The sequence below is a fragment of the Cnephaeus nilssonii genome (assembly GCF_951640355.1).
Source record: "Cnephaeus nilssonii genome assembly, chromosome: 14".
Taxonomy (NCBI): Eukaryota; Metazoa; Chordata; class Mammalia; order Chiroptera; family Vespertilionidae; genus Cnephaeus; species Cnephaeus nilssonii.
The window spans coordinates 21,109,153-21,122,400 of NC_137085.1; the positions used below are offsets into that span (position 1 = coordinate 21,109,153).

The 13,248-nt window shown below is 45.5% G+C and overlaps 1 protein-coding gene across 13 annotated transcripts in view; it reads right to left on the reverse strand.

The window, feature by feature from the left end:
* The window catches only part of ZNF462 (zinc finger protein 462), a 136,273-nt gene that overhangs the window by 107,558 nt on the left and 15,467 nt on the right, over positions 1-13,248 (reverse strand). For 2 of the 13 annotated variants that reach the window (XM_079789812.1, XM_079789808.1), the window contains exon 2: positions 7,998-8,201. The exons of the other annotated variants lie outside the window; for them this stretch is intronic. The gene's annotated coding sequence lies outside the window, so the exon portion shown is untranslated. The remainder of the gene's footprint in view (positions 1-7,997; positions 8,202-13,248) is intronic. 13 annotated transcript variants of the gene reach the window in all.

The window sequence follows — 13,248 nt, forward strand, 5'->3', positions numbered from 1 at the left end:
GTGCCATACCAATGGCAAAAGCAAATCAGAGAGAAGGGCAGGGGGCGCACAGTCAGACAGAGAGAGGTCGCCAGCCCTGTTCCCTTTTAACCACACTCCCCCCTACATATACCACAGCCCATCGCTGGCAGGACTTTCAAATCCAAAAGGCAGCAGCAGCGACAGCAACAACCTGAGCTCATTAAGGATCACAACAGGGGAGGAAAGAGACGGGAAAGTTTTACAAGATAAATGGAGAGGCAGCAATTTCTGAGGCCTCCCTTTAAAAAGGGGTGGGGAGGAAGGGTGTGTTCGCAGGGAGTGGAAGTACTAACTTCCACCTAGGTGCCCCATTAGGCCAATATTTTGCAAAACCAGGTGTGTGCAATTTGCTTATTAAAGTTGTCACCCTGGGGCAACTGACAAGACTCATCAGTCCTGGAAGACATGTGCTATGACCCCAAGGCAAGTTAAAGCATATCCGGAATATTTTAAGCGAGAAAGAGAATCTTTTTGTTAAAGTGAAAGGGGATCATTTTGCTGAAACGACTGGGAGGAAAAGGAATTGAGGGTGGTTTGTTCCCAGTTTTATGCAGATATTATACCATTCCATTCCAAAACAAAGGCTCAAGGTTAGATTGAGTTTCCAAGAACAAGGGAAATTGATTCCATTCTGTTAAGTGAGGGCACTTCCACAGGAAATGGTCTGGCAGAGGGCAAGAGCTCCAAGGTGAGCCGCCTGCCTACACACCGAGAGGTCCCTGAGTCAACGCTCTTGAGCACCAAGATCTCTCAGAGATCGAGACAACTTTCCCTCCTCATCTGCTAATATGGTGGAGACAGGCGTGGATGTGGAGTGGCCCCTGGGAACAGATGGCAGCGGCACTGCTTAAGAGCTGTCTGTTGCCGACGATGCTAACAAACAGGAGAGCTTTGATTCTGTTTTCCAGACCAGCCAAGAGGGGCAAATGAATGCACCTACACGGGAAGTGACATGGGCCTTTTCTATGTTGGTATCGATGGCAATCATCTCAAACTGGATGTTAACAGGTTGCTCTCCCTCTACCTGCCCAACACTGACCCTGTTCGGGGCAAAGTATGATCATACATACTTGGTTCATCCGTAGGATAACCATGGCAGAGCTCTAGGGGGAGGTGGCCCATCTCCTGTGATCAAGTCTCATTGACGTGACAACTCTCACGTGCCTCGCACGGTGCTAGACCATCACAGATCCACAGCCCTGTTCAGACTGCCGGGCTCCTTTACACCCCACAGGGGACTCACAGGAGCTTCCCTGTGGAACCAGAAAGGGTTCCAGAATTATACTTAAAACCCTGTGAGGATCATATTACAGGAGAGTTTACAACCAAAGTTTTTCCTTCTGAATTTACTACATAAACTACTAAAGAATACTCCAAAAAAGCCCTCTTGAATCAGTCTCATCAAACTGTACGGGATCTATCGATCCTAATAGGTTACAAGGCAGTCATGCCCCCTGTTCATTTTTCTCATTAAAATATAAAATAAATAAATAAAAGGCACAGGGGGGAAAAAGTTCACTGTGTGCTTAGCTTTGTTCCTCAAGATCTAGAGGGTTTTTGTGCTACTTAGCAATAGGGTTACCTTGGGCAAGTCCTTTAAATGTTCTTGGATTCCATTTCTCCAGCCATAAAGTGAGATTAAATAAATAACCTCCAAGGTTCCTTGTAGTTTCCAAGTCACATGTGTTGTAGCAGGTAGGAAACCTTGAATGAAATACCTTGGGGCAGCGATGATCAGGGTGCCGGGGGCCGGCGTGGCTCTCTTCTACAACTTAGCGGGGTAAGCCTGGGCAAGGTTAGGACCTTTCCGAACCATCTACAAAGGGAACGGATTTAGTGGATAGATGGTCCACGAGGTCCCACAAAGCACATAGGCATTGAAAGGCAAACCGTGGACAACACGTAGAACAAGGAAAAAGGTGACGGTAAAACAGGGAGCTGAGTGACCCCTCACCAGTGTCAGGGTTAGACTACACAAACAGCGCAGAGAGCTCTTCAGGCTAGGTCAGTGGTTGGCAAACTCATTCGTCAACAGAGCCAGATATCAACAGTACGACGACTGAAATTTCTTTTGTGAGCCAAATTTTTTAAACTTAAACTTCTTCTAACGCCACTTCTTCAAAATAGACTTGCCCAGGCCGTGGTATTTTGTGGAAGAGCCACACTCAAGGGGCCAAAGAGCCGCATGTGGCTCGCGAGCCGCAGTTTGCCGACCACGGGGCTAGGTGCTAAAACTCATGGTGAAAACCCTATCGTTGGTTCAAATGGCTGCTTAACAACCTAGTTACCTTGGGTAAGTCACCTGGATAACTGTTCTGAATGAGAGTTTCCTCCTGACTAAATATCCTCTTCTTCGGTTTAAAACATTTGCAAACAGGAAGTCTTCATGGACACCAGGTGAGCAAGTGTCCGGTGGGGAAGAAGGCTGTGATTTTAAAACACGTAATTGTAAGGGACAGCAACTGTGGGGAAGTGCCACCGCCTACCATTCACCCCCTCCCGCCCTCTGCAGCAGTCTCTGCCTGATCTCCTCGCTCCTTTCCAACAAGCCTAGACAGGGCAGAGAATCCTCAAAGCCGAGCTCCAGGCAGTCTCCACCAATCAATCAAAATTGGCACAAGAAATAAAGCCCATTTGCCAACACTGCTGTAGCAGAATAGGCAGCGATGGCCAAGGCAGGAACTGAAATCCCATTCCAGGCCTCCCTAACTTCTCACATTGTGGACTTTGGACATATCACGTTAGCCTCTCCGGAGCTGCAAAACGCAGGGGCTGGGCAGGGTGATTGCATAGGTCCATTCCAGCCTGGGATTTCATGTCTTTGAATATAGCGAGTGACTTGATACTCCCTCCCTTCTGGACCCCATCTCCTTGAGTTCTTTGTAGTTGACACTGCAGTGCACGGACGCATCAAGATTTAGAATGTGCTCACAGACTACGTGTGGATCCTCCAGGCAAGCACTCGGGCATTTTATTTATAAAACCGGGATCCAGCCTTATTGCCAACATGCAGTGGCTTGAATTCTGAGCGCTGGATACCCTTGAGTCATTATCAACTTCCGAAATAGGCAGCACATTCACTCAGCTGGACAGGAAGACGTTTCCAGCGTTAAAGTCATTTTGGATTTACATAAACATACTGGAGTCAAGAAAGCTTCAAGAGTGGCTTGGTGAGGTAACCATCTCAACCCCCTTCTGACCACCCCACCCCCATTTTCCTTTTGTGCCAAATCAGTAATGTTCAATGACTCATCATGCAGCTCCCTCCTCCCATGCTAAGGCCCCACACCAGCTTCTTGGGGATGAGTTTACCTCTTGGTTATGTTTTAGTAAATCAGAAACTACTCAAGTCTGTTACTTGGTTTAAAACAGGCACCACACATCTTTTAAGCTACCTTGAGCATACTTTACCTTTTCCTGGGGAAAGCAAAAACCTCCATCTATCTAGATGAGAAAACAGCCAAAGAGCAAGTCATCATGAGAACTCATGACTCTCTGGTATCCTCCCCTTCTCTTCAAGTGGTTTATGCACAAGTAGGGGTAGGGGTGGAGGTAGGAACTGGAAGCGCTTATGAAATCAGATGGGTCCAAAACACCAAGCAGTCCTCAACATCAGTCCCATGTGCAGTATAGCCAGTTCAAGGTGTCCTTGTTCCTAACGTTCTGATGGCACATGAGCTCTGTACTATATGCCTAAAGGGCAGCTGGGGCAGGACAGGATCGTCTGCCACAGGGATCTGAGTCACTTCTCAGCAACATCTCAGGGTTAACAAGATCACATGTTCAGCTGCTACTTAAAGCCTTGGAGGCACTTCAACCTCTTAACTTGGGTAAGCATTAGAAGCCTAGTAGGTAGTGTCCAACTCCTCAAAATAACTTGAAGAGACTATCTTCCATTCTTGGAGCTTCTGAGCATGCCAAGGACATAGCCATGAGTTCTTAGGCCATGACCACTATTTTGTTACTAACAAATTACTGTCAAGAAGAGAAATTTCCTCAACTTCCTTTTTTCTAGTCGATTGTTTCTTCTCTTCTACTTCTCAAACAGCATTCTTCTCACTCCCCGAGACTTAAAAGTTCGAAGAAAGACTAGAGAAAGATCATCAAATACCCTTAACAATGTTTGTTCTGAAGCCACTCTCTTTAAGGCAGGCAGGGTATTTTTGGGGTGCTAGTGATGATAGTTGTTTGGGGATAGACAATACACAAAGAAAAGAAATAACATCCCTGCTTTTTCTTAGGAAGCCCAAGTGTCTGATCTGTCCAATTTTGAAACAGGGTCATTTTCCTTTTTTGTTGTGATGAGTGCAGAAAGCATCCTTAAAAAGGTTTTATTGACCACACACATTGCTTTGAAGCAGCATCTTCTTTCCAAGTTACTTCTACCTCTTGAGGGAATGTTTACTTAGCTGGTTCAGCCATTCATTCATCCATTAACTGCACCCTGAAGATCAACTACTTATCAGGAACACTAGTAGAACCCAGATCAGGGTGATTCTGTAGTCAAGGTCATTCTGATTCACAAATGGGTCAGCTTAGCTGTGGCCCAATATCATAGGCAACAGCTCCAAACCAGGTCAGGCAGGCAGCCATATGGAGAAAGTCCTTGGTCAACAAGCACATCTCTTTATTGTTCATAGGAAAACAAAACAAAACAAAACACACCCGGAAGCTAATTGGATGGATCAGTAGCAAGTCCTTTGTATACAGAAATCAACATAATATAACATCCCTTTGTTTCTGCCAAAGGTATTAATATGAAAACCGGCATCCAATTTAATTGACGAATGACAGATATCTTCACATTCTGAAGCTGTTAAAACAAGCACATTGTCTCTGTGCTGGAAGGGGGGAGGGGGCGCGACAGGGCGGTGGGGGATGATGGTAGAGTACAGTTAAGTAGCCTGCCACGAAGATGACATTTCCCAAACCTAAATCATTTGGTATACAGTACCCTTAAGGTGCCCTGGAGGTACTGAGTTCCTGGGGAAGAGAAAACGAAAGCCTACTCCATAGCTCAAATTATTAGCAGTTACAAATATCTAGTTCTGACAGCATCTCTTTTCCCTTTCCTACTTCCTGCATACGAGACATCAGAGCACAGTGGCTGCTTCTTCCTCTCGTGCCTAATGATACAGAATTCTCAAGAACTGTGGTTCCTAAATTTGGCGTCTAGGGTCCCACCCTAGACCTACTGAATCCCTCTCCTGTGGTAGAACCTAAATATCTATTTTTAATAACCTCCTTTTTGGTTCCAAGTTCTCAGAATGATTCTGAAGATCAGCCCAGTTTAGGAATCACTGCCCCATGCCACAATTATGGTGAATTAAAAAAAAAAAAAAATTTAAAGGAACTGTCCACCCCATCCCACCCCAACCCCCACATGTGTGGTTCCTCCAACATTTTCTTTATAAGCAATGGAGAGAACAGAACAGCTTCCTCCACGACACCCAAATACCCAGCAATTAGCAGACTAGACCCACAGATTCTTCACATTCTGAAGCTGTTAAAACAAACACTGTGTGTCTGATGCAAAGTTTGCTCAGCAGCTCCCATGATTGTGTGGGCTCCCCTATCCATCTAAATGAGCAAGCCAAGGCTGCTGATTCCAGGTAAAATGACAATTAAGGAGCCTCAGTCTTCCACTCTGGACTCCATCCAACCTCAGACAAAGATTGACTAATCCCTTGTTGGCGATACAAAATTAATAACACAAACAAAATCACCTGCCATTCGCCAAATCTAATCTAATCATTCCTTGCAGTAATAATTTTACTCAGGATAGTTCAACTTCAAACTTGGCCTGGCATGCACAAGAAATGAACTAACGATGCTGGCCTTATGTACAAGGTACTGGTGGGGGAAATGCAACTCCTTAGAACGGACTGGGATGAAATGTGAGGATTCAAATCAGAATTAGTAAACAGGACCATGAAGAGAAAAGTCTTTTCATTTTCCATCCACACACTAGTCTGCCTTCACGGGACCTGCATTAATATGGTCTCGGCTTCAGAAAGGCTTTGACTTTCCTGCTATTATCCTAGTCTTGCTTTAACACATACTTTATATTAGAATGCGTTCCAGGAAGCATATGGCAATAGAACTAGGTCAACCATTAACCAAATAACAGGAAACTGCTCGGCAGCGCACACCCTTCAAAAGCTTGCTTATTGAGCTGGCTCTTCAGAATATGTCCTTCAGTGAGGTTGAAACTAGCAGGTCCCATGGGTTGTTTAATGCTGCAAGGTCATCTCATACCTAGAAGGCTGCTGCACATACTAGACTTTCAATGGTCTAAATCATTCCATTGAAACATTCATTCGAGAACTAAAGTCAAAGGTGAAGAAGCATGTTTTCTGAATCTGATTGAGCATCTTCAAAGAATGTGACTATGATCCTGGTTCCATTGATTCATTCTTTCAATTCTGTTCAATTGATTTCTTTCTCTACCCACCCCGCCTCCCCATATTCCTTGTTTCCATGCCACAGTCCTTTTAGACTTAATAGGTCAAATAAAGTCTTAGAAAAAGATCTGTCTTCCTTTTTCACATAAAACTACAAATGAGTTTCCTCCAGAACCACTGGCCTTGAATTGCTGAGTATTCCTGAGTTCGAATTTTTCCTTTCCAAAGTTTCAGACTCAGTTCTACAAAATCTCACTTCACAATGCCCTGCAGAGTCATTCATTCAGGGTCATGCTAGTCAACTACCAACGATCACGCTCTCCTTGGCTTCTTTAACCCAGACTACACGTCCGGCATTCTTACTTGCAACATACATTTCGTATGGATCTTAGAGTTGGGCAGTTTCCCTTGATGAAGAACTTACATTAACTCTTCATTTTTGAATTAAAATGTCAGTGCCAAATCTCCACTCACGGAAGCTGAATGCTGAACAATAACTGGAGTAGCAATTATTGTTTAGAAGACACGAAAAGATAATGTTCCGTTTCAGAAATCCAGGTGTATTAAAGGCAGATATTTAAAAGCGATATGACCTTTTACAAAGTGCTGGATCTGGTTACGGACTGAACACACTGACTACGTGCAGCTGCCCGGCCCTGGGCAAGGCGCTGACGATACAGGCGAAGGAGGGAAACCCTGGGCCTGCCTTTCCGTAGCTTCCAGTCTAGTCCCACTCCGTAATTAATTAGGAGACAAACCAGTGGGTCGGCTTTCAAAGTGGACTTGGCTAAATTTTAACTAAGATCTTTTTCCCCTGAAAATAGTCAACAAGGCTTCATGGGGCGCCAACATATGGCGCACTGGATTAGGGGTCAAATGAAAGAGGCTTGTTAAGAGTCGCTCATGTTGTGCCGTCTTTGGGATTCCGGACAGCCAAATGCTCCCATCCAGGCTCTTCTTGGGAACTGTCAGGTTTTTCTTTTAAAGGAGTTGGGTTGTATAACCACAGTCAAAACAAAACAAAAACCCAGAACGTCACCCGAGGAATTTAATAAATAATCTATTACAGAATGTTCAAGATAGTACAAACAGAGGTTAAGGCACTTTTCTTCCCCTTTACAAGATTTGGAGTCATGTTTCATAGAGGAGCACACTGGCTTTTAAAAGTCACCATACAATAGGATCCTGCCCAGCCTCTAAGGACAAGAAGCTAAATATTTGTCAGTCCCACCACTACAAGCTTCAAGGAGCCCCTCACAGGGATTTCATTTGGACTCCACTGTACTCTGACTTGTAATCAGATAGTCCTTGTTTAACAGTGTCCTGTCTATACTACGTGTTCCTAAGGATGGGAGGAAAGGGAATTAGTATTTTTATGTGCCCACTCTATCTCAGGTTCTGCACCAGAGATTTACATTCACACTCTCATTTATTCCCCATAAGAAGTTTACAGAGTGGACTTCCCCCACCCCCCACCCCCCACCCCCATCCCCCTGCCGCCAAATAAGGAAAGCGAGGATCAGAGAATAAGTTATTCACTCAAAGTCACACAGCAACTCTCTGGCTACATACCATGGCTCTCACTGCCAAGATCTTCTTGGGCCTCCCAACACCGATAGCAAAGGGTTCCTTTCTATGTGGTCTCTGCGCCAGGCAAGTGTTCCTTCGAGGATGAGAGCACGCTGCTCCCCACACACTCTCCAGGCCCCTTGAGAGAAGGTCCTGTGTTTCTCAGAGTGCCCAGACACTGGTGATGGAACAAGGTCAGGCCAGTTCCTAAGATACAAAGCAAGATGAACTCAGTGGGTCCTCCTGCCAATTGCCCTTGTCCTTACTCATCTGCAGGAGCATGCCAAGGCCTGCCTGGAATGACGCAGGCAAGGGTCACCATGGGTGATCCTATGCCCCTCCAGACTGTTACAAAATAAAAGCCCGGTGCGGAGACAGGCTGGCTCCTTGAAAACCCACCGCCATTGTGTTGTAGGAATCAAGCTTCTCAAAGAAACCATTTGCATCTGTCAATCTCCGCGTTAAACCCAAGAGATACAAAGTGAAGCAGAGCCTCAAGGTAAAAGGTCTAGGAATCTGTGGGCCCAATCCATCCTGGAAGTCAAAGTCCTTATATTTCTGGCTGGCCATTCATTTTCAATTCGCAAAGGAGACAAAATTTCCCCTTTTACTGAAGTTCTGACTACAAACACATTTAAATAGAGGGATACAGATGAAAGTCGTCTTTATGAAAGGCCCAACTTGTGCCATTAATAAAAATGGACCCCGACAACCACTCTTTCTACTCTTAGCAGCTCCTCTAGACCAAGCCCAGAAAAGCGGGATTGCTGAAATGTAAAGCTACTTAACATAAACAAACATAGAGGCCACACTTGGGTGAGGAGATGGGGCTAATTTTAGGTGACTGTTTCGTATGTGATGAAATGGAGCCTGGACTTCTCACTGGCTCAATGCAACCCTCGCGCCTACATTTAACCAACGCCACCTCAACTTTTTTCTCAACGATGGAAAACAAGTGGCGAGGCAGCTGAAAGGAGGAATTCATTCCTGCGCTGTGAGGTCTTCACCCTGGCCGATCTGCTCCATGGCTTGACGCTGAGAGGAACTCAGCTTTTAGGAACATCTGATGCTAGCCGGGCCTTGCAAGTATTTCGGCTGATCCCCATCTGAGAGGGTTCACTCAAGAGAAGCTGTGAAAATCCTCCTGAACAGGCAGCAGGAATGGAGAGAGCTCTTTGGTGATCAAGTGCCACTCCGTGGGTCCCTTCCTGGGAGAGCTCTGGAATACTCCATGCCTTGAATGCATACAGAACAGAGTCTCAAATATTACCAACAAGTCAAATATAAAAATTCAATGGACACAAGAATCCACTTTTCCAAGAGTCGGTGACTTGCTCTCCCTGTAACGTAGCTGTGAAGTCCACTGAATGTCCAGCCAAGAGTACTTGTGAATTTCCTCCCCTCTCATGCCAACGAGAGGACCCGGCTCCAGCCTGGTGGCCTGATGTACTTGCTCATCAGTTTTCAGGTTTCACAAGGGAAAACAATCTACCCCTTAAATTGGAGAAGCTTTCTTTCCAGAACGAGACAATCCTGATGGCTCTCTCCAGTTACATAGCAATTATGTAATTGCTAAGCTTCTGCAGAATCACTGGAACCATTCTGCAGCCTTCTCCTGACTACAGCTGCAGCACCGTGTTCCGAGATGATTGCAGCCTTTGAACGGATGACCGGTCTCCAATCTGAGCACAAAGGGGTGTACAATGGGATTCCATCTCAAGCACAAAGACGCTCCTGCCTCCCGAAGCCCTTTCTCCTCCTCCCAGGCTGTGCAGCTAACTCTTGCCTTTGCCCGCCCTCCATGTGTGCAGAGTGTTGGTTCATTCTGTTTACACAGACAGGTTCCAAAAGAGGCAGATAATCAGCTGACGTTTTGCCATGGACCATGCACAAGGCAATCATCTTTAACACATAACATGGAAGCTCCAGAAGAGGACAAGATGCAAGGAGGGGCGGGAAGATCTCTCTAGGCTTCCTGCACTGGCATGAAATGAGTGCTTCCCTTCCTCCTGCCAGCTCCAATCCTTCATGTTGACATTACACATCCTGTACTGGAGATCCACCCCCATGCTGCCGCTTGCCCAGCTGAATTATCTCCTGCGTCACAGCGGTGGTAACAGAACTGCTGGCTCGGCAGACCTGAGAGCACCATTTCAACGCTTCATGCACTCAGCAACTGGACATATTACCAAGTGCGCCGGGGCTGGTCTGTGGCCCTCTCAGCAGCCGAGCAATACTCGACCTAACCGTCTGCTAACCAGATGGCTGGTTTGCCTCTTGGGACCAAACTATTAAACTTTACTTTATTAAATTCTATGAAAATGTGGGGACAGTTTACAGCAGTGTGTCTGGTTCATCTCCAACAGGGTTGCTAAGATGAAAATGACCTAAAAATAACTGGAAACTCTACTACTTCACACCAACAGAGAACAAGATATTTCGGAGTAAATATTTAAATGAGTGATCTGCCAGATTACGTCCCCCAGCAGCACCGACTACATGCTTAGCAAATTACATTGTAAATATACACAAACAAAGACACAGAAATGCATGCATCTAAAGAGGGATCCATTTCCGACCGCCTTAAGCCACAGCTCACCAGCATCAGGCTCCAAGCTATTTAAATGCGGCTAAGGACACCATCTCCATCGTAATCACCCAATTACCAAAACAAAGAGCCTAACACAACTGACAGAGATGGAACATCTCCTGGGTTCGACCACCTAGGCACACTGCAGGCCAGCTAGGTAGGCAAAAGGCGCTCCATAAATGTTCTGATGAATAGATGAATGGACACGTGTTTCTTAAATATAACAATCCTATAAAACGCGTTCTTTCCAACTCTATCGCCATCCCACAACTGCTAACGAGGCGAGCAAAGCCAGGCGGCAGATGAATGGCAAGGAGCAAGCCATCTGCACCAGAGGCGCTGGATGGCCACTAATTGATTACTGCAAAGGAACTGCAGAGGCTGCCCTTTATTGGGTCCCTGGCAGGGTGCTGGGTGCTTTCTATACACGAATGCCCCTTGGCCTTCACCAGAGAGAATTCCATTTTAAGGATAAACTGGAGGCTAGGAGCAAATCAGGAGCCTGACCCAAATTAAGCCAATCACCTTTCTACTACTTTGTAGTCACAAGGAAGGAAGGACGCCACAATTGGGAAAGAACTGAACACTTGTGAAGGTGGCACTCCCAAATATATCCCTCAGTTCCAAGGAAACGGGGGGGGGGGGGGGGGCGGGGGGGATCTTTCCACTCCCAGAGCTTTTCAGACATCCGAGGAAGTCATAGTTTCAGATACTGTTGTATCTCCCCACACTTCTTATTCTACTGAGGGCACTCTAGATTATTATAACCACTACCACACCCAAAGTTATTCCTCCACTCCTTTAGTTGGGGGTCCACCCTTTGAGGCCAAAAAATCTCTCATTTGAAATCATCCTAGAGATCTGAACCCCAGGAAGTAAATGCATGTCTCTCTCCCTTCCTCAAATATCTCTGGACACGGTTTTAAAGTGGTGACTGTAAAGTTTCTTATAATTCAAAACAACTCCTTTGTCTCTGGGAATTTTCAAAATAAACACATACATAATTCTTCTTGGGTAATCTTTTTTAACAGGTGAAAAATAAATCACTCTACTGTTTTACCGAAGAATCACGTGCGCGTCCTTTCTCTGCCACTAACAGCACCACCACCACCACCACACACCACCACCGGGGAGGCCACCGATGTGCTTCTGACTTGGAGCAAACCAGGTTAGAGAAGTCCTGTTAGGCCCTATCAACACCACTTCACATTTTGAAATATCATCTACCCTGAAGGCATTCTAAAATTAGCCTCCTTGCCCTGAGATCTCAAAGCATCTGATATTACAGTACGTTGGTAAGACCAAGTAGACATGGACTATTAAAATAAACACATGCACAGAGAAGACCAGAGCAATTCTCAGCAAGACCACAGGACAGCCCCCAAACAGGCTCAGCCCTATCTATATGAGGGAAGCCAAAGAGGCACCCAACCTTTTTAGAAGACAGCATAGCCAGTATTCTCACTGCAGTAACTCAATTTTCTTAGAAAAGCCATTTTGCCAGAATGATGCCAGACAATAGGAACACTAATAACATCTTCCTTCCAAAAAGCTCAGACAAGTCCAGTGATTAAAAATTTGTTCCCCCACTAGACTTAAAGGAATCATTCTGCAAGGTTGGGATTGGCTTTGTTACCATGTACATGTTGTTGTCTAAGAGGACATGGCATCAACCCTCAGGGTGTTCACAAATCCCTACTGAACACACACCCATCAGCTATAGAGCGCAAGCTGGAAAAGTCTACCTGCGAATGGGCAACAGCAATGAGCACCACTCATCAGTTAAGGCAGACATGGCACAAAATTAATCAGGCAGGATTCAAAACACCGAGTTTAAGACCAAGGATTGAGACAATTCACACCTGGCAAAGCCCTGGGAGAAGATCTTGACCTCAGTTTCTCCATCGGAGAGGAAGGAAGAAACGATCATTTTTCAAGTACCAATTATGAACCAGGACCTAATACACTTAATAGCTTTTAGGTCTATGTCAATTCTACAGATTCTTATCATCCCCATTTCACTGGGTAGGAAATCATGGGAGCAGAGAAGTTAAGTGACTTATTCAAGGTCCTACAGCTAGGAAGGGACAGAGCCAAATTTCACCCTGAGCTTATACAGTGCCAAAGAGTGTGCTCCACCCACCACACGTTACTTCCTGAATGAAGACCTCTGCACTAAAAGCTGCATGCTCACCCAGAAATACGGAGAACTCTGCACTCGCGACGTTTCCACAAAAAATAAAGTACCTCTCCCGGGGAGCATACATACACAGTTGACCCCTGAAAAGGGGGAGGGAAGCATCTTCCTTCACAGTTAAAAATCTGCATATAATTGAAGTCAACCCTCAGCTTACAGATTTCCAACCACGGAGGGAAAATATATATACACACGTATATTTACAAATTTATACACACATATCTATATCTATCTATCTATTTATACACATATACACCCACATACACGGCAGCCAAGTTCTAGCTGTTCCTCAGACAGTTCAATTGCATTGAAGTGTAGCCCCGGCATGCAAATTTTACGTGCGTTATTTCCCCATATAACTTGCATGTCAGAAAGGGAAGGCTGCCAAGTGACAATCTGGCCCAGTGATTCACTGTGTCACACCAACATGTCCACTTCTGACACAGGTTGCTGTTTGTATTTCCTAG